This window comes from Bos grunniens, chromosome 13 (assembly GCF_055505025.1).
Source record: "Bos grunniens cultivar Pamir isolate PY7600 chromosome 13, Bosgru_T2T1.0, whole genome shotgun sequence".
Lineage (NCBI taxonomy): Eukaryota > Metazoa > Chordata > Mammalia > Artiodactyla > Bovidae > Bos > Bos grunniens.
Genome location: NC_141177.1, coordinates 25,418,519 through 25,444,295, shown reverse-complemented (window position 1 = coordinate 25,444,295; position 25,777 = coordinate 25,418,519). Strand labels below are relative to the sequence as shown.

Genomic DNA, 25,777 nt, shown 5'->3' with positions numbered 1-25,777 from the left:
TGTTGTTGTGTCTTTCAAATCTCCTTTAATCCGTAGTGGTTCTTCCTCCCCTGCTGTTTATTTGTTTAGGATACTAGGTTATCAGTCCTATAGGGTTTCCTGCATTTGGGATCTGGCTGATTGCATTTCCAGTGCCATTTGAGAAGTTCCTATATTCCCAGTGTTCCCTCCAAATTGGTGAAGTCTAGAGGCTCAGTCAGACTCAGATTTTTGTATAGGGTAGTGAGAACACTTTTTAGATGTTGCTGTGTTTTCTTGCTGCGTCAAATCAGGAAGCACAAAAGCCATGTGGTCACTGGATTAGGTTCTGTCAGCCTTAGCTGTTTATTATAAAGTTCCTCATCAGCCTCTAAGCAGCCACTAGTGAGCCTTGCCCAGATCTAGGATTCTGTTAGAGGTTGCAAAATTGCGATGCTCTAATTCCATCATTCCTTCTTTTATTTTTAATTTTTATTGAAGTCCAGTTGATTTACAATGTTGTGTTAGTTTCAGGCGTACAGCCAAGCGATTCGGTTATACGTGCATGTGTATATATATAAATGCACTATATATTCTTTTTCAGATTCTTTTCCCCTATAGGTTATTGCAGAATGTTGTGCGCAGTTCCCTGTGCTATACAGTAGGTCCTTGTTGGTTATCTATTTTATATATAGTACTGTGTATCTGTTACTATCATTCCTTCTTAATTTAATAGCTGGAATACTTCTGTAACGAACTTCCCCGCAGCTATTTGGTAACCCTAAAGAACTGTCTAGGGGAGACAAGTTAAATGCATCACTCTCCCCCTTTATCTGCCAGTTTTTAGAAGAATTAGTTGGTGTTCTTATAACCTTCAAGGTTACCAATTAGGTTTTGAAAATTTATTTTGAGCATTATTATGAACTCCTGTACCTTAACATATTGCTGCTGCTGCTGCTGCTAAGTTGCTTCAGTCATGTCCGACTCTGTGTGACCCCATAGATGGCAGCCCACCAGGCTCCCCCGTCCCTGGGATTCTCCAGGCAAGAATACTGGAGTGGGTTGCCATTTCCTTCTCCAATGCATGAAAGTGAAAAGTGAAAGTGAAGTCGCTCAGTCGTGTCTGACTCTGAGCGACCCCATGGACTGCAGCCTACCAGGCTTCTCTGTCTATGGGATTTTTCCAGGCAAGAGTACTGGAGTGGGGTGCCATTGCCTTCTCCATCTTAACGTATTAGGTATGTCTTAATCCACCGTATTTGTTATTCTTTTTGATAATCAAATTGTCTTAGTTTGACCAGTGGTGGAACCCTTCCAGGTGGCTCCTGAATCTTCTTAATGTGACCCAGTAGACTTTGCTACTAGCTCACTTCTACCTGGAATCAGCCATTTCTCCAAGGAACCCTGGTTCCTTTATGAGGGAAATGATAATACGAAGCCAGAATGCGGATACCAGAGGTACTCGCTATTACAAGATTGGTCATGGCTTTTAGTGACAGGGCGATTTATATTCTTAAAAAATAAAAATTCCTCATGAGTTTATATTGATATTTCCTACTCAAATTTAGGATTATAGGGCTTTTGTACATGTGTGCTAAGTTGCTTCAGTCATGTCCAACTCTTTGTGACCCCACGGACTGTAGCCTTCCAGGCTCCTCTGTCCATGGGATTCTCCAGGCAAGAATGCTGTGCTATGCCCTCCTCCAGGGGATCTTCTCGACCCAGGTATCGAACCTGGGTCTCCTCCATCTTCTGCATTGCAGTCAGATTCTTTACCACTAAGCCACCGAGGAAGCCCTATAAGAGCTTTTACTTACTTAATTTTATATTTGTATTTTTTTATTTGATTGTTTTTTTTACACTATATAAATCTGTCTTCTTAATGGTATTTATGTGTATATGGTATATGTGTATCTAAAATAAAAATAGCAGCATTATTACTAACAGCCTGGTAGAATTACCGAGTATAGTTTATGATTTCTTTGCAGTTCTTTTTGCTTTCAGGCTCTTTCCTGCTGGAGATGCACAGGCATACCAGCGTGCTTTAAAGTCACTTGCACTAACACTTCTTTTTGTGGTTAAGCTGCCATCTTGATACACAGTTAGGCTCATTTGTTTTCATTTATTTTTCATTTTTAGGGATTGCTTTGGCTTTTACATGTTGATTTAATTTAGATGTGTAATTATTTAAAATGTTTTTACATGATTCTAAAGTCAAAACTGTAAAAGAAAGTACATTTAGAGAAATCTGATTTCCACTCCTGCCTCCCTCACCATCCCCTCTCTCTCTCCCTGCCACGGACGGCCATTTTTATTAGGTTTTGGTTTATCCTCGCCTTTAAAAAAATTACCCCCCCACACAGCTCATAGCAAACGCGCATGCGTCCATGTGCCCTGTGCCGCCTCGCTCCTTTCTTAGGCGTGAGCAGGGTACTGTGCCTGGCACTCTGCCCATGGCCTTCCCCATTGTCCTGGGGTCCCGAGGTTAGCCCGGGGTCGGCTGGGGAAGGCGTCCCAACGCTTTCTCGTCATCACAGGGCTCCACTGTGCTTTACCCTAGACCTGCTGCTGCGCCTGCCCTTTGACATGTTAAAATTGTTGCAGCAAGTAACTTTGTGTCATTTCTATTTCTGTCAGTTTATTTGGGGGATGGATTTCCACAAAGGCTAAATGTATTTGCAGTTTTTTACATGCCAAGTTTTTTTTTTTTTGGTTACTGTCATCGCCAAGAAATTATGCATTAAAAAAAAAATTGGTTTTATTTATTTTATCTGGCTGCGCTGGGCATTCATTGCGGCCCATGGGCTTCTCCAGCTGCAAGGGTAGTGCTGAGTTGCCCTGAGGCACGTGGGATCTTAGTTCCCCGACCAGGGATCAAACCATGTCCCCTGCACTGTGGATTCTTAACCACTGGACCACCATCGAAGTCCCAAGAAATTCTGCAGTTTTGACTTGTATTTCTTCCTTTGATCCAAGCATTTTTAAAGAGCAAATAGTCCCCTCTAACTATTAGACAATGTGCTAGGATTAGGCATAGTTTTTAAATAAGTAAAGAAGTCATCCTGCCTGCACTCTCCTAACATCAGTATTTTGATTATTTTTGCATTTTCTCCTCCAAGGGCTTACTTTTTTTTTTTTAATCCTCCTGCATGGGTCTAATCATAATGGGATGCAGTTTCCTCCATCCGTTCATTTGTTCAGACAGCTTCTGAGTGCCTATTATGCGCCAAGCCTGGCGCTGCGTGCTGGGGATGAAGAGATGAGCAGGACAGGTTTTCTACCTGAGGAAGCTCATCTGCGTGTCACAGACATTATATGTCTTCATCATCTCCATATTTTTAATTTTGTTTTGAATGCTTAGCTTTCTTTCAGCTTTTTTCTTGTCCTGTAGATGCAGTGAGCCTCATAAAAGGTGCAGTTTCATTTTTCTCTTGTTTTCCCTTTGGATGCATTCTTAAAAATGAGGTTCTGCTGGGTTGGGGGGAGTTTGACAGTCTTGTTGGCCTTTATTCCGTGTCATGGTCACATATTTGACTCCAGAGCAGGGAGTCAGGGACTGTGTTTCGGTTGTTTTTTTTTTAAGATATTTATTTATTTTTGGCTGTGCTGGGCCTTCTCCAGTGCGGGCGAGCAGGGGCTGCTTTCTAGTTGCGGTGTATAGGCTTTTTGCAGAGTGCCTTTTCTCTTGTTGCAGAACATGGACTCTAGAGCGCAGGATCAGTGGCACAGGCTTATTCACCCCATGGTATGTGGGATCTTCCCGGACCAGGGGTCGAACCAGTGTTCCCTGCATTGGCAGGTGGGTTCTTAACGACTGGACCACCAGGGAAGCCCAGGGACTGTAGTTTTGATCCTAGGCTCGAGTGTGGTTCCTGACACTCAGCCTGTGTCTCCTGAGGAGTCATGTCCCTGGCCAAGAGTGAGCACTACTTGCTGTCAGCCTGTGCTGCTCATACACCCCCACTGCCCTGGGTCACTGCCCCCGCCCTGCCCCAGGGGCCCCACAACTGCCTTCCCAAATGGAGATGCCATCCACTCTCTCACTGTGACTTCCCACCACCCTGAGCTTGCCCGCCCTGGAGACCTCTGTCTCCCGACTCCCTCCAACCCTGCCTTTACTTCCTGTTGTTCCTCAGCTGCTCCCTCTCTCAGCCCACCTGCCCTTTCGGCCTGTCTCCACCATCACTCTCCATTTTTTCCCTGTGGGCTCTGCTCCCATGCTCGCAGCTCTGCCCGCCCCTCCCCAGCCCGTTGCTTCTTCCATCCCGGTTGCCGATGGTGCGTTGATTGGTGCCATTGCAAATATATGGGCTCCAGTTGGCACTGCAATTGCGGTGCTGCCCAGCAGCCTGCTTGTCCCTCCTCAGCTGCTTTCCACATCACTGTGGCAGCTCTTTCAGACCTTCACCACTTCCATCAAGCCTCCTCCACTCACCCTGCCTCACCCCTGGCCCCTGACCTTGCCTTCCCCTTCCCAGAGAAGACAGTGGCCTGTGGTCTTCATCTGCTTTCGTGAGGAAGGGAACCACTGTCCACTTTATTCAGTCCCCCAGAACCACACCTGGGGATCGTCCACATCCTTCCTCCTCTCTCCTCCCAGGTCTAGTCGGACCCAAGTCTCCTTTGTTTCTGTGACAAATACAAAACCCCGTGAGGACACTCCTCTGCTCCCGCCTGTCATCTTTAAACACAGAAATGAGATGCAGTCACAACTTACTAAATAGTCTTCAGCCTCCTTACAGCTCTGAGGCACAACCCCGCCTCCTCCATGGGCCGTCCATCCCCAGCACACTGTGGACACCGCAGGCAGCCAGTCCCCCACTTCTGCTCATGCTGACCTCCCTGCTCCTTCCACACCCCTCTCTGCTCCCCACAGCAGATACTACTCCCCGCCCCATGCCACAGCCACCCCGTGGGCAGGCCCGCAGGTCCCTGAGGAGGCAAAGACGCAGGTTTTGCTGCATGCGTCAGGGGGCATGCCAGCTCCCATCCGGCCTCTGCGTTTTGGGCCTGCCTGCGGTTCTCTGTTCCTCATCAGGTACTTTTCATGGCCACTGAACATGCAGTGACTCCTGTGAGGTATGAAATTCACAAAATTGGGCATGATAGCAGTATTATCACCATGACTGCTGCGATTGCCAAGAGCTTCAATTTCTTGAGCTCTCACCGTGTGATGTACACGGTCTGGTTTCCCCTTCCTACCCACCCCAGGGAGAACGGGCCCTCTGGGAGTTCATCCTCTCTTTAGAGGTGAGGAGGCCAGGGTGCTGAAGTGTGCACTCATGTGTGTTGGGAGTCTGGGCTCCTGAGGCCCATCTGGTGGAGGACGACTCTGGGATCTCCCATGGTACTGGATATCCTAACCAGTAGTTTCTTTCCCCGGAGAAGGCAATGGCACCCCACTCCAGTACTCTTGCCTGGAAAATCCCGTAGACAGAGGAGCCTGGTAGGCTGCAGCCCATGGGGTCGTTAAGAGTCAGACACGACTGAGCGACTTCACTTTCACTTTTCACTTTCATGCATTGGAGAAGGAAATGGCAACCCACTCCAGTGTTCTTGCCTGGAGAATCCCAGGGACGGGGAGCCTGTTGGGCTGCCGTCTATGGGGTCGCACAGAGTTGGACACGACTGAAGCGACTTAGCAGCAGCAGTAGCAGCAGTTTCTCTCCCATCCTAGGCTCTGAGCCCCTGATACCAGCATCTGGATCATCTTTATCTCTGTGACTGGGCACAGGGCCTGATAGCTGGTGGATTTTCAGAACTGTGTTGGCTACGAACTCTCCCTTTGGTGATGTAGCTGTCCTGGGCTACTTGTCTCTGCTCACGGTAAGAGACGACCCACCCCCCTTTCCGGTCTGATGTCTTCCTTCCCCTCTTTGGTCCCGTCTCTTGTTCATAGCTTTTCAGTCTCTCCCGTTGACTTTTCTCTTCTGCTTATAATCATGCTTAAGGCTCCCTCCTTTTTGTGGTCTTGACTCCCGAGTGGGTGCACCATCACTCCTTTTCCAAGCGTCTGTGCTGCAGCCGGGCCCCCCAAGGGGGCTCCTGTTTAAGGCTCTGCTCTGTGGCTGGTGGTGCCTAAGCCAGTGAGAGGTCTCTTCCCATGGACTCAATGAATCTCATTCTGAAATCTAAGGTTTTTACTTTATTTCAAAAACAGTTTTAATTTTTTTTTAATGTTATAAAATATTTTAATCATGTGGGAGGATTACGTTGTAAACACCCATATACTCACTGCTCATATTCAGCAAATGTTAACATTTTGGAGTTTTGCTTTAGACCTTTTTGTTTTTGTTATAGGTCACAGATATGGTGAGAACCACAGTGGGCCCTCCTTCACCCCGGTCTCCCTCTAATGTAGGAGACGCTGCCCTGGCTTGGGGTGTCCCTCCCACGCAGGGCGTTATGGTCGCACCGCACGTGTCAGAATCCCTGAATAAGAGAGTGCATGTGGACACCTGGACGCTGCTTATCAGCAGGTCCCTGACCTTGCCCTTCCCAAGCTCAGTGACTGGCTTTCCCTAGACGTGCCCCGTACAATGTGGAACTCAAATGCTCCAGCGCCCAAACCTATTCTCTTCACCTTCGGTCTTATCTCTCCTGTTTTCTCCATCTTGGGCAGAGAGCCTGAGTCCTCTTTGGGTTTCTGGGACCACGTGCATACAGGGGCACCTTCTCCTCTCTGTCCACCACCCCTGAGTCCAGGCCTGGTCAGAGTTAGAAGCGTCACTGCCCAGCAGCCCCTCACCTGCTCTCAGCATCTAGAACCCTTGGGGTTTCTGCACTTTCACCCTCACTGAGGCTGAGAGGATCTTGTCACGCCTCTGCTTTTCCTCCCTGGACTCCCTGCCACACCTGAGTGACCACCACAAATACCAGTGGGACCCTGGAAACCTTACCCATCTGATTTCCCTGGCCCTTCAGCCTTCGCTTTGCCATCCGGCCGCCGCCCCCGTGCTGTTCTCCGGGACTTCTCTGCCGGGCTCATTTCTGCACATGAGTGTGCTGTCCTCCCCCCCTCTTCTTGCTTGATGGTTTCCTGGGGCTACCTGAGGACTGTGTTGCAGACTGGGTGGCTTAGAACAACAGAAGTTTATCCTCTCATAGTCCTGGAGGCCAGAGACCAAGATCCTGGTGTGGTCCAGGTCATGCCTGCTCCGGAGGCTCCAGGGGCTCCATTTCTGCCTCTTCCAGCCCCCTGGCAGCTGCTGGCTTTCTTGGCTTGTGGCCGAGTCACTCCAGGCTTGGACTCCATCTTCACACAGCCTCTCTCCTCTTGCGTCTCTCTCCTCCCATCTTTCTCTTCTGGAAACACTTGCGGTTCAGGTGATGACATGCCCACCCTGATGACCTTGGGTGACAGCGGGATCATCAGCTTAGTCACATCAACAAAGAGCCTTTCCCCAAAGGTCACCTTCAGAGATTCCAAGGTTTGATAGGGACAGAACCTTGGGGGCATCACCCTTCACCCTGCCACTCTGGCAGGCTTCTCAGTGCCTTTGACGTGTGGCTCCACCCTTGCTTGGGGCCTCCCCCTGAGACCCCGGCTGCTGCCTCTGGCCTCTCTGCTGCCATGTGGGACTGTGGCGGGTCGGGTACTTCTGCTTTGTGGTCTCTCCTGTCCCCACTCTTGGCAGGTGCTAGACACTCAGTAACTGTGTGACACCTCAGAGTGATTGACGGCTTTCCGTGCCTGTAGTCAGATACTGAGTACTGTCACGGGTGCTGAGTAATACTGCTGGGGGTTCCCTCCCCGCCCCCACCCGCTCCCCCTGGCTTGTTGCAGTGGCCGCCTTGCTGACCTTCCCGCCCCAGCCTTTCATCGCCGCCACTGCTGGAATGATGTTTCTAAAACACTGTTTTCATCCTGTCACCTGCTCAGGAACTTGGATGTTGCAGCCTCCGGGGCTTCAGTCTCTCAGGCTTGCCCCGAACCCCCACCTTATAATCACCTGCGACTCTGCCTGGCACGTTTCTGGGTCCCGTTGCTGTTTTCCTGCTCTCTATCACTGCAATGAGCTGCCTGTTTCATTACTTGCTTCACAAATTGGAGCTTCCTGTGCTTTCACGTCTCCAAAAAATTCTCTCTCCAGCTTCTTAGGAACCCTCTGAGCTCTGGTGTCTGCTCACCTGGTGCAGAGGACAAGGGGCAGGTAGCACCCCCCCCCGCACCCCAGGTTTCCCTTCTCTGGCCTGAGGAGCCTTTATGCTTGTGTCCTGCCCCAAGGGGCAGATCCTCCTGGCCCTCGCTTTACAGAGTGTCTGGGGATGGTGCTGCCTTTCCACCCCCTTGCCTGCATGGTACCCACCCCCAACCTACCCACTACTGGTTCACTCTCTGTAGTGGGAAGACAGGCAGCAACGTGTCATCGTACAGGGAAAATGCGTGTGTGCGTGTGTGTAGAACTCTTGTGTAGGAGATGTGAAGGCGGAGTGGGGCCTGGTTAGGCCATTAGAGTACAGCTGGGGAACCTGACCCACACGGGGAGGTGACATGTGACCTGAGCACTGAGGAGCAGCAGGCTGCCAATTAGTTGGCAGCCTAATTAATCTAAGGCCTCAGGGAGGAAGGGGGACCGAAGGAGACCTGCGAGCTGCAGGGGAGCAAGAAGGGGCCAGCTCGGCACTCGGTTTAGGGAATCTGGTCTTGATCCTGGAAGCGCTTGGGCTCACACTGTGCTGCTCCTTTTCATCTCTTCCAGGTTAGAAAGTCAAGGCAGGAGGTGCTGTTGATGCTGCTGGAGCAAGGGCTCATCTTTCACGACATTGAAAGCAAAGCGTGCCCAGTGCTGCTGGTGCTGTTGGCCCCCAGTGGTAACGATGAGTACAAAGCAGAAGGCCATGAACGTTAGTCTGTGTGGGAACAGCAGCCCCATGTCTCTGCCAACTGTCCCAGAACTTGGCGTGAGTGTGACTTAGAGTGCCCTGTGCATACAGTGGTGACCAGCACTGTTCCCATAAACAAGGAAGCTGGCAACGCGGACTTCGTCAGAGAAAGTTCACAGTTCAGATCCAAGTGATTATCCTTATACCCAGTTGTTTCACGAAGGCAAAATTTGGGACTCAGCGTGATTCTGGCAGAGGTAGGCAGCTGGCTAGGTGCTGAGGTTTCTAGGTAAATCCTTAAGCCACCTGGGATCATGGGCCCCTTTTCCCAAAGTGAGGACCCGAGGTGGTATGGGAGATGCTTTTAGGTGCTACTTGGACAATTTTTAAAAATGGAATAGACGTGGATATCTGTTTTATAAAGTAAGATGAGATTGAACTGGGCATGTCAGCAAATAAGAAAGAGTCTGGAGAAGGCAGGGTCCTGTTCATCTCAGTTTGGGAAACACCGTGATATCTGTGCTTTTACCAGTAAAGGTATACAATGAAAGGATGAGTATAAGCACTGACCGTCTTCTGCTTTTAGTAGCGAAGTTTATGGTATCCTTGGGTTTGTAGGATTCTACACCCATTATGAAGTGATTATATAAGCAAGGACTTTCTCCTTGCTTCCAGAGCCCTTATTCACAAATGAGCTGCTGAGGAGGCAGTGCTGGCCTTCACTGGCCACCCTTGGACTAAGAGCCCAGCTTGTCCCTGCGCTTATCCTTCACAGCTCAGGGGAAGGTCATCCAAGACCACCATGTGTTCTGTAGCTGCTGCTCCCTCCCCAGGGACTCTGGTAGGTGGTGCTGCACAGTCCACCCCTTTCTGTTGGCATCACAGAACTAAGGGTGGTGCTAGAGATAAAGAACCCACTTGCCAGTGCAGGAGAATCAAGAGATGTGGGTTCAGTCCCTGTGTTGGGAAGATCGCCTGGAAGAAAGCATGGCAACCCACTCCAATACTCTTGCCTGGAGCCCGGCGGGCTACAGTCCATAGGGTTGCAAAGAGTGGGACACAACTGAAGCATATACACACAGCATAGAAGTAAATAGCTCCAGGATTATTCCAGCATTTTGAGGGAAATGCACAAGGATTTTAAAAAATCTTAAGCCTTAATTATGAGTACAATAAGATACAGTTGTTTCCTTGGTGGCAAAAGAATGATGTTCAAGAAAGGAATTCTGGTGTGGAAACATTACACATCATGGAGCTAAAAATTTGTAATACAGCATCAGAACATTCGATCATTATTCTTCATTTATGTAAAAGTTGTTCTCAACTATGAGTTAAAGGTCCGGCTTTTTAAACTAATTTAATTTTTTGCATAATCCATATGTTTATAAGATGAATCAGGCTGAAGAATAATTGATTATTAAAATTCAAATTCTCCACGGTTCTTTTATAAATTTCAAGTTTCCCTGTAAGAAATTAAATTTATTTTGCAAAGTGAACCTAGATAATATCATTTAGTTGGGATATCTGGCAGCTGAGTGGTGAACTTTGCCAATTAGATCTTCGTTTTCGTTTGAAAGTTGGCTAGGCGAGTTTCCAAGGCTACAACTGACAACCAAATACCATATCCCTAAAGACTGATAATAGCATGACAAATAATTCTAAAGGCATTTTTGCATGATTTTTATTTTGTTTTGTTTCCAGCCACTCCATTCTTGTCAGCAGTATTCTTCTATTTTTTTTTATTTTTGGCGAAAATATTTGGAAAATATAATGTCTTCAAAAAGCTCTCTTCACATGTCACTTGCACAACAAATAGTTCACATAAATTGTATTTTTCATTCAAAGTGGGTTGCCGATTTCATAACTTGAAATGTGCAGGCTTTTAAACGTGGCTGCAAAAAGCAAAAATGATCTTGACCTGTGCCCAGGTGGAGGCATATCTGCATTTTAGAGGACTTCTGGAAGGCTACCCCTTCTCTTCCCTTGGAGCCCAAGGAAAGCAGGACTTGGGGTGCCTTGCCTGGCCTGTGTATACTCGGGTTGGACTCAGAAGCTCCCTCCCTTGTTCCTTGGAGGCCAAGAGTCTAGGAGCAGTCTCACTCCTTGGGACCCCAGAGCCCTGGAGCACAGAGATGCTGTTCTCTCTTTAGCGAGGAAATAACAGTAGGATAGGAGTGGATTTCATTCTTCAAGGAACAGAGACCACGTGTGTGATTGGCAGAGCTCCCTCGGGAAGACAGGTTCTCATTTAGCCAGTCTGAGTGACACCTTGAACACCGTGGCTATCGATGTGTATTTGTGAGGAGGTGATAGGAGAGAAAAGAAGCAAATTGCAGTGCTCCGATGTTCTTGTGTTTTGGGCTTTCTTTGCAGCCACGTGGTGTGAATATTGCTACATCCGCATGTTCACAAACACATGCACTCTTGGAACAGTGCTGTTTTGAAAAGATTGCTTCTGCTCCGAGGCACCTGCACGCCTCCATAGACAAAGGCGTGTGTCTATTCATTAGACTTTACATTCTCTCTGGAAGTTACAATCAGTTGATTCTGATGCCAGCAACCGTAGTGTACACATGACTGGGGGTATTAGAGCTCGCCAACAGGCCGCGTCCTGGGCATTTAAAACTGAGTTATGCAGTGCAGATTATGTGTACTGTGCGGTGGTTTCCTATGTCCTGGTTTCTCGCATAAACGCGGTTGTTTTGTGAAGTCTGTCTAATATGCCAAGTGACTTTAGCTACTCCCTCCTTCACAGTCAGAAGACTGGGTTCCTATCTGTCTTGTGTCATTTAGCAATCGAATCGTAAACGTCATTTGTTTGTTTATTTCTCCTTCGAAATGGTGCACTTTAAACACAGGTAGCTTTCTATCACTGGCACCCAGCACAGTGCCAGGCCCAGAGTCAGCACTAAATAAATGTTAGTTGTTGAATGAATGAATTGGTAAAACCTGGAAGCGCCGTATCCTGTAATTATATCTCGACAGCATAAACAGGCCACCGGAGACCAATTACAATTCCTCTTGTTTGCAGGAAGGCCATTAGCATTCTGAGATTATAACTAATTGTCAGAAGCCTATTTTTCTCTCCCAACACGTTTTTGCATTAAGGCTTCCTCATTTTTTGTTGTCATTCCTATTTTTAAGCTCATTTTTATTTGTGCATTCATTTAAAAGGAACGTTGTGGTTCCCTACTGTAAAGAATAGCTGGGTCCCAGCAAAAACGTGAAGGTGGTCATTCCACACATGTGGTTCCCAGGGCCAAGGGAATGTCATGGCTCGTCACGCGGTGTGCTGACTTTCTAATGATTGTGAATTTGTTTTGTATGGGCAGTAATAAGGTCCTGTGGGTGTGGCCAATGGAGAGAGTGGATGGAGATGCCGGCCTGTTGCCCGTTACCCTGGATACGGAGCCTCGTGTCTCATTTCTGTGGCTGTCACTCCGTGCAGCTCTGCCGAGCACCAGATCAGCAATACGTGTCTCCTCAGTCCTGAAGACACAGCCTTCTCCTTATTTGAGTTGTGGGGCGAGTTCCCTCTCCCCGCCTCCCTCCACCCCATTTGCTTCTCTTTTCCCTCTTGTCTGCTGGGTGCAGATTCCAAATAGAATAGCTGGTGAACTGCTAACCAGGAGCTTGCTTGGCTGTAAAATACATAAATAAATAAAGGCAGTGCTGTGCAGTGGGCAGAGCAAATGAGTGATGGGAAGCCCTTCCTTCTTTCTTCTTCCCCTTTTCTTTTCTTCTTTTATTTTGAGGAGGATGGGGGAGTTCTTTAAACATTTTTTGGAATAATTTTTCATTCTGTCTTAATTTCAAACTTGTAGAAGAGCTGCAGGAGTGAACTGCTGTATACCCTTTGTCCTACTTCACCCGTGGTTTATATTTATCTCTGTTTGTTTAATCACATCCTCTTTCTTTACACATGTGCACACACACACATCTCTCTCTCTATATATATATGTATATATATATATACATATATACATGCGCATATGTGTGTATATTTTTCTGAGCCACTTGAGAGTAAATTGGAGACACTGTTGCCCCTTTACTCCTAAATACTTAAGTGGATATTTCCTAAAAACAAGGAAATTTTCTCTTAAACATCCACAGTACATCGATCAAAATCAGGCAGTTTAACCCTGATGCAATACTAATACGTCATCCACGGTTCATGTTCCAGTGTTGCCGTTTGTCCAGGATCACCCCTGGTACTGAATGGCTGCACGTCCTTTGTCTCCTTGGGCCTGGGATGGATGTGGAGTCCTTCTCTGAATTTTGTAACATGAACATGTGGGAAAGGGACAGGGCAGTGCTTCCAGTGAAAGAAGAAAAAGTGAAAGTGTTAGTCGCTCAGTGATGTCTTGACTCTTTGCAACCCTATGGACTGTAGCCCGCTGGGCTCCTTTGTTCATGGGATTTTCCAGGCAAGAATACTGGAGTGGGTAGCCATTTCCTTCTCCAGGGAATCTGCCTGGCCCAGGGATCGAACCTGCATCACTCACGTTGCAGGCAGATTCTTTACCATCTGAGCCACCAGTCTCGCAGTTTAGGCTCATCTGACATTTCCTGGTGACTGTGGAGTCCAGCTCAGCGTTCCTGGTGGGAAATGGAGGGTTGTGCTCTTGTGTATCACATCAGGGGGCCCAGGACTTCGGTTTGACCTGATACTGGCGGTGTGAACTCTGGTGACTTAGACGGAGGTGGTGTCTGCCCAGCTCCTCTGCGCTTCTTTTCCCCTCTGAATATAATAAGGGGAGTTACTTTGCAGCCACACGAGTTTGTTGTTCATCAGACTTTTACCGACTCCTGTTAGCGCCCATCGATAATTCCAGCTAACATTGCTGTGAAGTGTCCTGTCTCCATTATTTGCTAACATTTTGTTGAGATTTTCACATCTATATTCAAGAAGACTATTGTAGGCAATTTTCTTTTCCCATTATGTTTTTGTCAGGTTTTAAAATCAGGGTTATTCCAGCTTCAAAAAAATGAGTTGGGAAGTATTCCCTGCTCTTCTATTTTCTGAAAGATTTTGTTTAAGATTGGTGTTATTTTTCCCTTAAATATTTGTTAGAATCCCCCCAGTAAAACTTCTGGCTCTAAGGTTTTCTGAGATGGTTTTTGATGACAGATTCAACACAAATATGGCCTGTTCACATCTGTTATTTCATCTGTGTCACTGGGTAAGTTGTGTATTTTCAGGAACTTATTAATTTCATCTGAGTTGTTAATTTATTGGGATAAAGTTGCTTACAATATTCCCTTATTCCTTTACTCCCTGGGAAGATCTGCAGAATTATCCCTTCCATTTATGATAGTGGTAATTTCTGATGTTTATTATTTCCTTCCTTCTACTTACCTGAGTTCAGTTTGCTTGTAGTTTTCCGGTTTCTTAAGGATAAAGCTTAATTTTTCTCAATCTAGCTTCTTTTCTACTTTAAGGGTTTAAACCTACACATTTAACATTAGTGTCTTTGTCATGTATTGGCTTTTACTAAAAAGTGACTTTCTCTATCACTGGTAGTAATCTGTATCTTGCAGTCCACTGAGATAGTACGATTAATAAATATAACCACTCCAGCATTCTCGTGCTTACTGCCCATCACAGTATATCAGTTTACATCTGTTTACTCATATGTCTGTATATGTCTTTACATTGAAAATGTTCTTCCTTTAGTTGGCACAGAGTTTGGTCTTGCTTTTATATCCAATCTGATAGTTTCTGCCTTTTAATTGGCATGTTTATTGCACTTATGTTTAATGGAATTATTGATATATTTGAATTTAATTCTGCCACTTTGTTTGTTTTCTATTGGTCTCATTTGTTCTTCTGTTAATTTTTTCCTGCCTTCCTTGGGCTAATTGACTATTTTTGTAGTATTGCATTTTAATTTCTCTATTGAGAATTTTCAAAAAATATAGTACCTTGCTGCAACACAGTTCCCTCAGCCCCCTCCTCTGTGCTGCTGTTTTCACATACATTATGACGTGTACATTACATGACAATCCCGGTAATATGACATTACAATTTTTGATTTGAACAATTCTAAGTTTTAGAGCAAGTAAAAAAAAGAGAAAAAAAATGAATCTCCTTTTATACCCACATTTTTACCATTTTTGATGCTTTTGTTTCCTTTCCTTGGTCTGAGTGTCCATCTAATGTCATTTCCCTTCAGCCTGAAGAACTTACTTTAGTACTGTTTTTAGTTTGGTTGGCTGCTGATGCAATCTCTGTTTTCATCTGAAAATGTCTTTTTTTTTTTTTGCCTTCAATTTTGAATGATGCTTTACTGGATATAGAATTGAGGTTTGTTCTTGTTTTTCCTTGCAGCACTTTAAAGATAGCATCCTGCTGTCTTCTGGAGAGGTCAGCTGTCATTCATATCATAGCGCTGTGTAGAATATCCTCTTTCCTCTGTCAGCTCTTGAGATTGTTCTCTGTGTCTTTGTAGAGTGGGTGTTTTTCCTGCTTTCTGTTTCTTAAACTCCTTGGATTTGTGTGTTGATGCCCTTCAGTTAATTTGGGCAGTTTTTGGCTGTTGTTCCCTTAAGTGCTTTTTAAAATCTCTTTTTTCTTTCAGTCCAGGACTTGGATTACATAAAATTGGAACCCTTGATATTGTCCCGTTAGGTGTTTGGGTTTCTATTTTTGTTTATTTTTTTAAAGTAATTTTTCTGATGCTCAGATTTGGTGATTTTAATTGCTTTTTTTTAAGTTCAGTGACTTTTTGTCACCTCCAGTCTGCTGTTAGGCCTCTCCATTGCATTTTTTTTTTAACCAGAGTTATTATGGTTTTTAGTGCTGGAGCTTCCATTTTTTACCTTTTTTGTAGTTGACATATCTCTATGATGTAGATTCCCTGTATGTTCTTTATGCTTATATTTTATTTTAATCCTTGAATATATTTATAAAAGCTCCCTGAAAGTCCTTGTCTGGTGCTTGCAACATTTGGATCATCTTGGTGTTGATTTTTGTTGACTGTTTTTTTCTTTACTATGGGTCCCTTTTTCCTGTTAACACATAATTAGTTTTAATTGAATGTTGTTGTTGTTGTCTGACCAAGCTACTGTGTCTTGGTCAAAAGTCTTGATTCTTCTGACCAAGCTACTGTGTCTTGGTCAGAAGTCTTGATTCTTTTTTATAGTTCCTATTTCTTTGATGAGATTTCCTATCTCTTCATTTGTTATGAGTATTTTTCTTTTAGTTAATAGCTCTTTAAAGTCCTTTTAAAGTTCACTACTTCTAACATCTGGATCTTCTGTGGATTTGTTTCTACTGACTGAGGTTTTCCTTGAATGTAAGTCACATTTCCCCATTTGTTCTCATGTCTATAAATTTTTATTATCTAATGTGTCTTCTTGACGAAACAGTGCAGAAACTCTGGACTCTGTGTTTTTCCTCTGAAGAGTGTTGACTTTGTTCTAGAGTCTGCTCTCTCTTCAGCCCTCAGCAGCTGAAACCACACAGCTCCTTCTGCCTTCCAGCTATTGCTTCACTCTGTGAACCTTACCCCCTCTCCAGTGCCCACATGGTGCCGAGATCAGCTGAGAGTTAGAGTAAGGTTTAATCTCAGGCAGGTGGGGGCTTTCCCTTGTCTAGCTCTCTTCCAGGATTTCTTCCTCACTTTCCAGCTGCTCTGGTCACCTCTGTCTCTGTCCTCTGACTTCTCAAGCCAGTAAAACAGTAGCTTTTACTTTAAGTTCAGCTACCCTGCATGCTGGTGCAGAATAAGGGGTGCCCTGGGCAGAAAGACAGCAGCAGGGCATGTTGTATCCAAGGTCTGCTCCCTTTTAGTCTTGCCAGTGTTTGGTAAGTCTTTGGTGATGGCCTGCAAGCCAGCTATTCCTATATATCCCACTTCACCAATATTTGGTTTGGGTAACAGGAGTTCCCCTCTTTGAGTGTTAGTTTCCTCATCTGGAAAAATGAAGATGAATGATACTTATGTCGTAGGTTTTGAGGAACATGAAAGAGGGGATGTTCATAACTGCTTCATGCATGTGTCGGGCACACAGTAGGCATCTGGTAAGTGGTAACTCTCAGGCTTTAGACCTGATCATGTCTGTGCTCAGTCGTGTCCAACTCTTTGCGACCCTGTGGACTGTAGCCCACCAGGCTCCTCCGTCCATGGGATTCTCCAGGCAAGAATACTGGAGTGGGTTGCTATTTCCTTCTCCACGGGATCGTCCCAACCCAGGGATCGAACCCAGGTCTCCCGTGTTGCAGGCAGACGCTTTAACCTCTCAGCCACCAGGGAAGCCCTTCTGAGTAAGATGAAAACTGTTGGCCTTCTATTGATATAACTTGACAAAATGCAAAAGAAGGTGTTCTCTGTTTTGACTCCTGGGGTGTTCTGGCAATATTTTGAATATTAGCTTTCAGAATCTAGTTAGTGATCCATGTGAGATCTGTGCTGTGGTATCTCAAGTGACCTGGGTTTTTTCTTGTTATTTGTAATCTGCAAGCTGTCATCAGTGCTGAGCAAGAGCACAGTTGAACGCCTGCTGTTCCCTCGATTCTGTGAACTGTGTGGCTACGGGAAGCTCTTTCAAGTTCAGAAGGTGGGATCATGTGGTTTCAAAACTCAGAAAGTTAAAACATTCAAGATCGATTCCTTTAAAGTGCCTGGATTTCCTCAGTAGACACAGTCTGGATGAAAAGTGCGGCCAGAGTAAACTGTGTAAGACCCAGTGAATACCGCTGCCCTTTCTCCCTGCCACTCAGGCCGTGGCGATTCGGGGAGGCACAGGAGGGAGGGACCTGCTGAGACCTGTTGGCTTGTGCTTAGACACCGGGCCAGGTGTGCAGGGCCTCTCACTGTGTGGGCTGAGGGGCTCTAGGACCCTCTTAGCTTTGCCGTCCGTTCTGACTGCACTCCCTGCTCTGCCCTCCCCTTTTATGGCTGGTCACTTGGCTGTCAGAGTCTTCCTTCTGAAGGCCATTGCCTCCCCACCCCCTCCCCGTCCCCAGCAGCCTCCCCCTCTGCCTTGCTGTGCAACTGCTCATCTTCTCTATGGCCTCTCCTCATGACACGATGTGGAGCCAAGTAGACAGGGCTCATTTACCATGCAGAGAATATTAAGGGTCTCTTTTGCTCTATTGCTAACCAAATGCATTATGTATTGAGACAATTAGGAGCCAGAACGTCCTAGCATGTGGTGCTCAGCTGTAAATCTTCTGTTTCCAATGCAGCAAAGGCACCTGGGTGGTGCTGAGTGGGCGCCGGACTCAGTAAGTGCTTGTTAGCTGCCTGACCAGCGGAGTAATTGCTCTCAAGCTTCCTGCTTGTTGGTTTTCACAATTTGTTAAGACAAAAAGAAATCTGAGAATAATGAGCATGCGTTTTGCCTCTTTAAGGTGCGTGCTACAAATTTTGGTGATATTTGTCACGCTGTCAGACAAGAAGGCCCTGAACAATTTTTGGTACATGACATTTTGCAAATTGTAATTGCCGACGCACATCTTTTGAAATTAGTGGTAAAGTTTTGTCTTTATGAGCCTGTTACTTTGGAACGGCAGCTCAATTTTGCATTCATCAGTTTCAGGTTTCTTGACTCCAGGAGCTGAGGTTTCTCTTAAGCACCAGGTGGCTGGTTGCGGGGTTGAGCAGGAGCAGCCCCCGCCTCTTTCCTGGGGGCTCCTGCTGTAGCTTCCTCCCTGGTCACTTCCCCCAGTCTCTTCTTGTTGTCTAAGCCACCCGCTCTGTTCCTTCATGACTGCTCTTTCTGTAACACTGTTCCACCACCTCACTGCTGGGCTTCAGTACCTGTGGGACTTTTCTTGGTTTACAGATTAAAATCCAGACTCCCATTTGCTCCTCCTCTGCCCGGGTCCCTTCACAGGTGCCTTTCCTGTCTCACCTCCACCACCTCCCTCAGGTCTGATTGCTGCTCTAACCATTGGTCATGCATGTGAATCACGGGGAAGGCGAAAGGGGGTATTTTTGATAAAGTCCCTGGTGATTCTTGGCACAGCAGGGTGGAGAACCATGTCACCCTTTGGCTGGGGGGCTTTTCAGGGCCTCAAGGCTTTCTGCTCTTGCATACCGCCTCTCTCCCCGACTTCCCTGCTCATTAGTACCCACCTCCCTCTAGAGGCTTCCCTGCCTGGGGGGACCCTGCTCACAGTTCACACCCAGCTTGCAGGTGCGTTTGCTTTCTCCCTGTCCGGACTCACCTGCCGCTGTGTCAGAGTTAGTTTCTCCCTTCTTGGCCTTCTGTAGCATTCTGTTCAGGGTGTGTCCCTCACATGCCTCTTTACAGTGTCACTGATGGGGGACCTTCACCTAGTCATGTTGGTCTGCTTCTCCACTGCCCACTGAGCACCAGGTCCCCAGAGAACTGTGCTGAGTAAGCACTTGCCACTTTTATGTGACAGGGCGTAATACCTGGATGGTTTGAATTAACCTCAAAAAGTATCATCTTTAAGTTGATTTTTAAATTTAAGTTTAGAAGCTCATTTTGTTCTATTTAAACTGTAGCCATTCAACATAATTCTGAAATAATTTTTAGTGGGCTGTTGCCATGAACACACAACGTTATCTCCTATAGCAGACAGGAGAAGAGCAGTGACCAACATACTAATCCTTCTGTAAGTGGAAATTTCCACGATCGTATGTTTCTATTTGTGAAGCATTTTGGCTAATTATTTTACCTAAGGATATTAAAAACAAAGCCTTATTTTTAAAGGGTAAATTTAAAAAGAGGTCATAATCATGACCGCCATACAGATATAAGATGAACACAGGTCAGAGCGTTTATTGACTACATCGATTAGTGAAGGAACCAGTAAGATCCAACAACTAGCTTAACTGAAGTGCCATATATTCACAGTCACACTGAGGAGGACCGACGTGAACTTGTAAATTGACTCACCACCATCCATATCCAGGGTGATGATAACCCATTGCATTCCATCACTCCCAGCTTGCCTTCTATGAACAGGAACAGTTTGCATTACTATCAGGTTTTAACAGTCTGCCCTCTATGACTAAAAGGAAGACTGTGGCTCAGACATAAAAAAAAAAAAAAAAACAAAAAACCTGCCTGCAATGCAGGTAAACCCGGGTTTGATCCTTGGGTGGGGAAGATCCCCTGGAGAAGGGAATGGCAACCCACTCCAGTATTCTTGCCTGTAAAATTCCATGGACAGAGGAGCCTGGTGGGCTATAGTCTATGGGGGTTGCAAGGAGTCGGACGTGACTGAGCGACTAACACTTTCACTTATGACTAAAACATCCCCAAAGACCATCTTACCTTGGTGGATGTGCTGCTTGGGGAATCCAGAACTTCAAAGCCATCCACAATTGTTCTCTATAATTCATATAACAGATACCAGTCATTCAGCCTTTGGGAGCTTTTCTGTATTTATCTTGTTGGATTTAACCAGGTCATTTGCTAGAATTAAGGGGTAAAGGAAGTTACTTCTCATTATTTCTGTTTGTTTCCGATGCTTCCTTTTGGACTCATATCTGGTTCCCTTTTCTGCACCCTTAACTTACAGCTCTGCCTCCATGGCATCACTGAGTCAGGCCTGCCCTTGCTCAGGATGGCTGAGTCAGAGCAGCACGGTTCTGTTGGCTTTGGTAGCTCCCGAAGTTTTTTGAGCTCTGCACGGACAGCATGTGGGGGATGCGCAAAGCCTGTGCTGAGTGCTTCCTGGCCGTGGCCCACAACACGTCCCCTGAGGTCTGCAGGTCCAGACTCTGGCCCCTTTTCATCACACTGATCAGTGACCCCTGCCGATGGGTGAGTGTGGCCACTCTGAGGCCTCAGCATGGCCTCTGGACTTGTCACTGTGTCCTGTGTCTTTTCAGTAATGGACCAGCTTATTTAGACTTTGTGAGGATTATTAGGGTACCTGACATCTCAGAAGGCTGGAGTGTTGGTAGCAAACAAATATTCCAGAAATGAAAATGAGGAGAAAACTGTAACCGCCAAGTTACCTTTTCTGTTACAGTCATAAACATGCCCACAGTGATTAATAAGTGCTGTTCACATGCTTTACAAAGTCTGGAATTATTTGATATGGAATTAATATTCTGGAAGCATACAAACTGCATGATGGTACGACAGTTTTCCTGATTTTCTATTGAAAAATAGTTTATTTGGAACTGAGGGACTGCTTTTAGAAAGCAAAACACCTGCTGAGACATGATTTGGTGGACAGCGAGTTGTCTGGTGGTTAGCCATCTGTCCCACCTGGAATCAAGTGAATCAGACCCCGTACCCGCTGAGCCCTCTCTGGCTGCAGGTGCTCCAGGCTGCCTTCCAGTCCCTGGGCCCCTTCATGTCCACTTTGCCAAACAGCCCTCCAGGGCTGGCCTCTATATTCAGGAAGATGGTACCTTGAACATCTGACCACTGGCTCCAGGTTCGGACTCAGACATCAGCCTGGGCTACCAGGTGCAGGCGGCTGTGGGGACACAGCCTCCGCCTGGTGAGTTTCAGCTGGATAATTATCAGGGTCCCCGATTCACCTCAAGCGTCCACCTAAAATTCTAGCAATTATCTCGTCTGGAGTTTTAGTAACAGTGACCTTCTGGGCAAGATGGAATATTAGAGCTTTAATTATGTAAAGAAGCAAAAAGTAATTGCAATAATGATTTTGAAACATGACTACTGGGTTATAAATAATGAAGCTACTGTCTCCTAAATTTAGATAAAATATTCATTGAGAGTAGTGATTAAATAACCTATAAAGAAAATTTTCTTTTACCATTTGATTAATGAAGTTCTTTGGACAATTCACACAGGGAAAATGTGAAGTCTCCCAAATAGACTTTTGTGCCATAGGATTTTACATGCACATGAAGGGGACATTCCTGACCCTCTGTTTGTCGGCCCTACACTGTATTTCTTGTATATTCTAGTGATTGATCTTGGGTTTTTTTTTTTTTTTTTGTCTTCCCTCTGAAGATGATGGATACACTCTAAGCAGACCATTCGAGATGGTTCACAAGCATCTCTCCAGTGTTAAAGTTACTCAGCAGTGTGAGAGGAGGTAACTCACATCTCAGGTAGTATGGATGCTCTGTAGGGATGGTGGATCCTTCCTTCCACCTTTCTTCACCAAGATTCACTGAGTTCTTGCTGAAGGTCAGGCCTGGGGCGCCATGTCTTCCTCATCAAGACTTTCCAACTGGCTCATGAGTAGCCAGGTCTTACCAGCTCCCACACCTTTTATTTTCTAACGCCTGCCCCCTGGTGGAGGGACTGATGAGCAGTAAGTGCAAGAAGTCTTGCCATGCCAAGGGGTGCCAGCGCACCGAAGCCAGGGCTCATGCACCACTTGGGCACGGTGGAGGGGTTGGCTGCACCTTCCTGTGCCTTTTTCAGTGCACAAAGTACCCCCCGTGGGTCCGAGGGTACTGACTGGGCCTCTTGTTCTCTGTGAGGTTAGTATCTTCTGGCCCCAGGAGACCTGAGAGGTTGGGTTTCCAGGTAGATGGGAGGACTGGCTTGTGAGGACGTGGGCCTCACCTTTTCCCAATTTCCTTCCAGTCTGTTGTTGTTTGTTGTTCAGTTGCTCAGTCGTGTCCAATTCTTCGCGTCCCCATGGACTGCAGTGCACCAGGCTTCCCTGTCCCTCACTATCTCCCAGAGCTTGCTTAAACTCATGTCCATTAAGTCGATGATGCCATCCAACCATCTCATCCTCTGTCACCCCCTTCTCCTCATGCCCTCAATCTCCAGTCTGTTGTACGGCGCTAAAAACTTGCTTCCCTCAATTTAACGTACTTCAGCACAGCCAGGCCAGACAGAGCCAGCTCTGCCCAGAGAACTCTGTCTTTGCCTGTCCACAGACACCAACACCTTCCCACGTGTCAGTAGCTCCTCTGGTGGCCTGGTGGAGAACTCTGTCTTGGCTGGAGCCGAGCTGACCAGTCTTCCCCCAGAGGCCACAAAGCTCCCCAGTGTTAACAACCTCCCCATCCATGGCCCTCCTCGACCGGATTCCTGGGCCTACCCAGAGTGTCCTGAAGATGCTTTCAATAATTTCCTTTTATTGGCAAACTCCTCTCCCTGACACAAGCAAGGACTTAGAGCTGCTGCTGAGTGAGGCTGGCCACGGGAGGAAGGTGGGATTTCACCCGGGGCCATGCACAGGGGCTATGTGGCCAGGAGCGGAATCCAGAGAGTTCTGGATAGCTTGCAAGAGCACATGATGCATGATCCAGGCATTCAAGATAACTGTTGTCCATCGTGATGAGAGAAAACTGCATCTTTCTCTGTTTGTGCGTTCCCTTATGTCCCCCCCGGGGAGGGTAGTGCAGGGGGAGCCTGGCTCAGTCTTTCCTCACTGCCGTCACCCCGGGGATCCCACTGTGCAGGTCCCAGCAGGGGTTTCACCTCCTTGCTTTTCAGCCATGCCTGCAAAACTGGAGCCGGCTTTCAGGTAAAAGCAGGCAGTTCTCAGGCACGTCCTAAGCAGTGGAAATTTCATTAGCTCCTTGGACCCGGTTCTGTCACTTCCTGTGTGACAATGCCCTTTCTAGTTATGAACAGCTAAGGACAGTGCCCCTTTCAGAGCCTGTTAACTCAGCCCTCCCCTAAAGCTGAAGATGTTTGCCTTTGTGCAGCCAGGAAAAGTACAACTTCTTCTCTGGGGTATTTTTCATGCCGTGACTAGTGTTCCCACAGAGTGTCTGATCTGGGAGCCAGGCCCTGCGGTCCATATCCATCATCACGCCTCTTCTTTCTCTAAACACGGCTAGATTTGTATTCTTCCCTGAGTTGGGGAAACTGGAAAAAAAAAACAACACTTGCTGCTGTTGCCAGGCAAAGATTTGTGAAGCCTTTCGGGAAAGGAAATGTGAAAATCCAGTTAGCCCTGTGATTATTCTGTGTCTTTAAATTCATAAAGGAAATTAACTCAGCGTTTGCTGAAGGATCAAGCACATGTAACATATCGCTCCTAATAGTTATAGACAAAGGTCTGTTCTTGGAAAATGCATTTCTAAAGCTGAGTTATTCAGTGCCTGGACCTGGACTGGGTGCTGAGGCTGTGATGACAGACACACAAGGCCCTTATGGCCTGGTTGAGGGGATTGTGGATACAATCCCCTGCATAGGGAGTGTCAGGGGCTGGGGCAGGGGCGGGTGCACAGGCCAGGAAGCCATCCCTCCTGGGGGCAGAGGAAGGGTCTGGGAGAAGACCTGGCAGAGCAGCTGACATGTGAGGCGGGCTGTAGGCAATGGCCAGGAGTCTATCATCTCGAGAAGTCAGGGATGAGTTCAGAGGTTTCCTCCAGTTTCCCCAAAGCATTTGTGAAATCCTGCATGCAGATGCGGACTTAATCTCTTTGTGAGAAAGGACCCACAACTTTCATCAGTGCTCAAAGGGATCTGGGACCCCAAAGATTCAGAAAGAAACCCCACGTTGAGGATTCGTGCCCTAGCCATGGCGGGGTGTGGTCTTTGCAAGCTCCAAATATTTCATTGACTGTCTGGGATTTCACTGGTGGAAAACAGGATGCAGGGAGTGCTATGTGTGTGGAGCCGGGGCCTTGGAAACATGAGTTGGTTTTTATAGAAAGGCACGTGAAATATGTCATCTTCACTGTTAGGATAGCCTCAAGTTGTCAAGTCGAGGATAGAAAGAGCGAGTAGCCCTGGGGGCTTGGGAGCGAGGTCTTCAGCCATCCATGAAGATCGCCTCAGCTCATGCATGTGCATGTGTGTGTGGCAGGGCCAACAGCTGTCCACTTTATAAATGGGGGACCCCCGCCCACTGTGCTTCTGGGCCTCCCAGACAGCGGTGTTCAGGACACTGTGTTGTCTTTCTGTGAAAGATGATGAAGTTAAACTCTGATTTTCCCAGTTGAGGCTTTTCGACTTTAGGTTTGATGCTCTGTGCATGGCTGGTGTTTAGCTGGAATAAAGTTAATGTCTGTAAACCTCAGCATCTCAGCGAGAGCTCGTGCGGGGGCTGGGAGGCGGGATGGGGGTGCTGTGCTTGTGCAGCACGTTTGCATCCAGCCTGTCTTATTGTAAAGCCAAATCCAGTTATTAAAATTCTCGAAACTTCTCTTCCTGCAGCTCAAGTTCAGGGATTATCAGCTGCACAGAGAGCTGCCCAGCCTGACTCTGTGAACAAGGCCTAGCACCAGCCAAGAGAAGGGCCAAGTGAAGTGTCCATGACAGGTCCCATCCCTGCCCCTGACAGCCAGGGCCCCCAGCTGACCTCACCACCGTGGGGCGAGCTTTCCGCAGCCAGGATATTAGCAAGCACGGTAAGTCTCTGCTCTGTCCCTCTGTCACTGAGGATGTGACAGAAATCACAAAGCCGCATTTTCTTTTATTAATATATCCTGGCAGAGATGATAAATGGCAAATTTAATTTTATTCTTAAGGTCATGTGTTGGATAACTAGACAACCAATCAATGGGGTGATTGATAACACTGACTCTCCTCCACAAAACAGAGGTGGGAGACCAAAAAGCGCCTTCCCCCCTCCCCAGAGATGACGAGACCTGCTTCTTTGGGGGGAATTAAATGTCTAAAGGCTCCATCTCACCGCTGACCGACATTCACATCTTTCAGTGATGAGAGGAAGTTGAGTTCATGCAGCTCCTAGAATGTAAAGTTGACAGCGGCCTTCAAGCTGTGTGTCACCTCCAGCCTGTCCTGTGGGCCTCCTTTCACACCTGGCTGCTCAGGATGGGTGGTGGATGCTGTTTCTTGGGGGAGAGATTTTGAAAAGCCAGTAGCTCATCACTTTTTCTCCTCTAGTCTGAAGCCAGCCCAGGTGAGACCTGGACTCCACGTCTAGGGCAAGGAGGAAGCCCAGCACTTCTTTCTTTAAAAAAAAAAAAAAAATTATTGGCCTGGTAGCTCAGGTGGTAAAGAATCTGCCTGCAATGCAGGAGACCCAGGTTCGATTCCTGGGTTGTGAAGATCCCCTGGAGAAGGCAACCTACTCCAGTATTCTTGCCTAGAGAATTCCATGGACAGAGGAGTCTGGTGGGCTACAGTCCATGAGGGTCACAAA

General features: G+C 46.8%; 1 pseudogene across 1 annotated transcript in view; it reads left to right on the top strand.

Annotated features, from left to right (window-relative positions):
• The window catches only part of LOC147360526 (serine/threonine-protein phosphatase 4 regulatory subunit 1-like), a 74,119-nt pseudogene that overhangs the window by 35,939 nt on the left and 12,403 nt on the right, over nt 1–25,777 (top strand). Inside the window, exons 8-14 of the transcript XR_015140052.1 lie at nt 8,661–8,796; nt 17,231–17,346; nt 18,143–18,208; nt 20,374–20,532; nt 21,038–21,223; nt 22,518–22,979; nt 24,826–25,019. The product of XR_015140052.1 is annotated as a serine/threonine-protein phosphatase 4 regulatory subunit 1-like (transcript). The remainder of the gene's footprint in view (nt 1–8,660; nt 8,797–17,230; nt 17,347–18,142; nt 18,209–20,373; nt 20,533–21,037; nt 21,224–22,517; nt 22,980–24,825; nt 25,020–25,777) is intronic.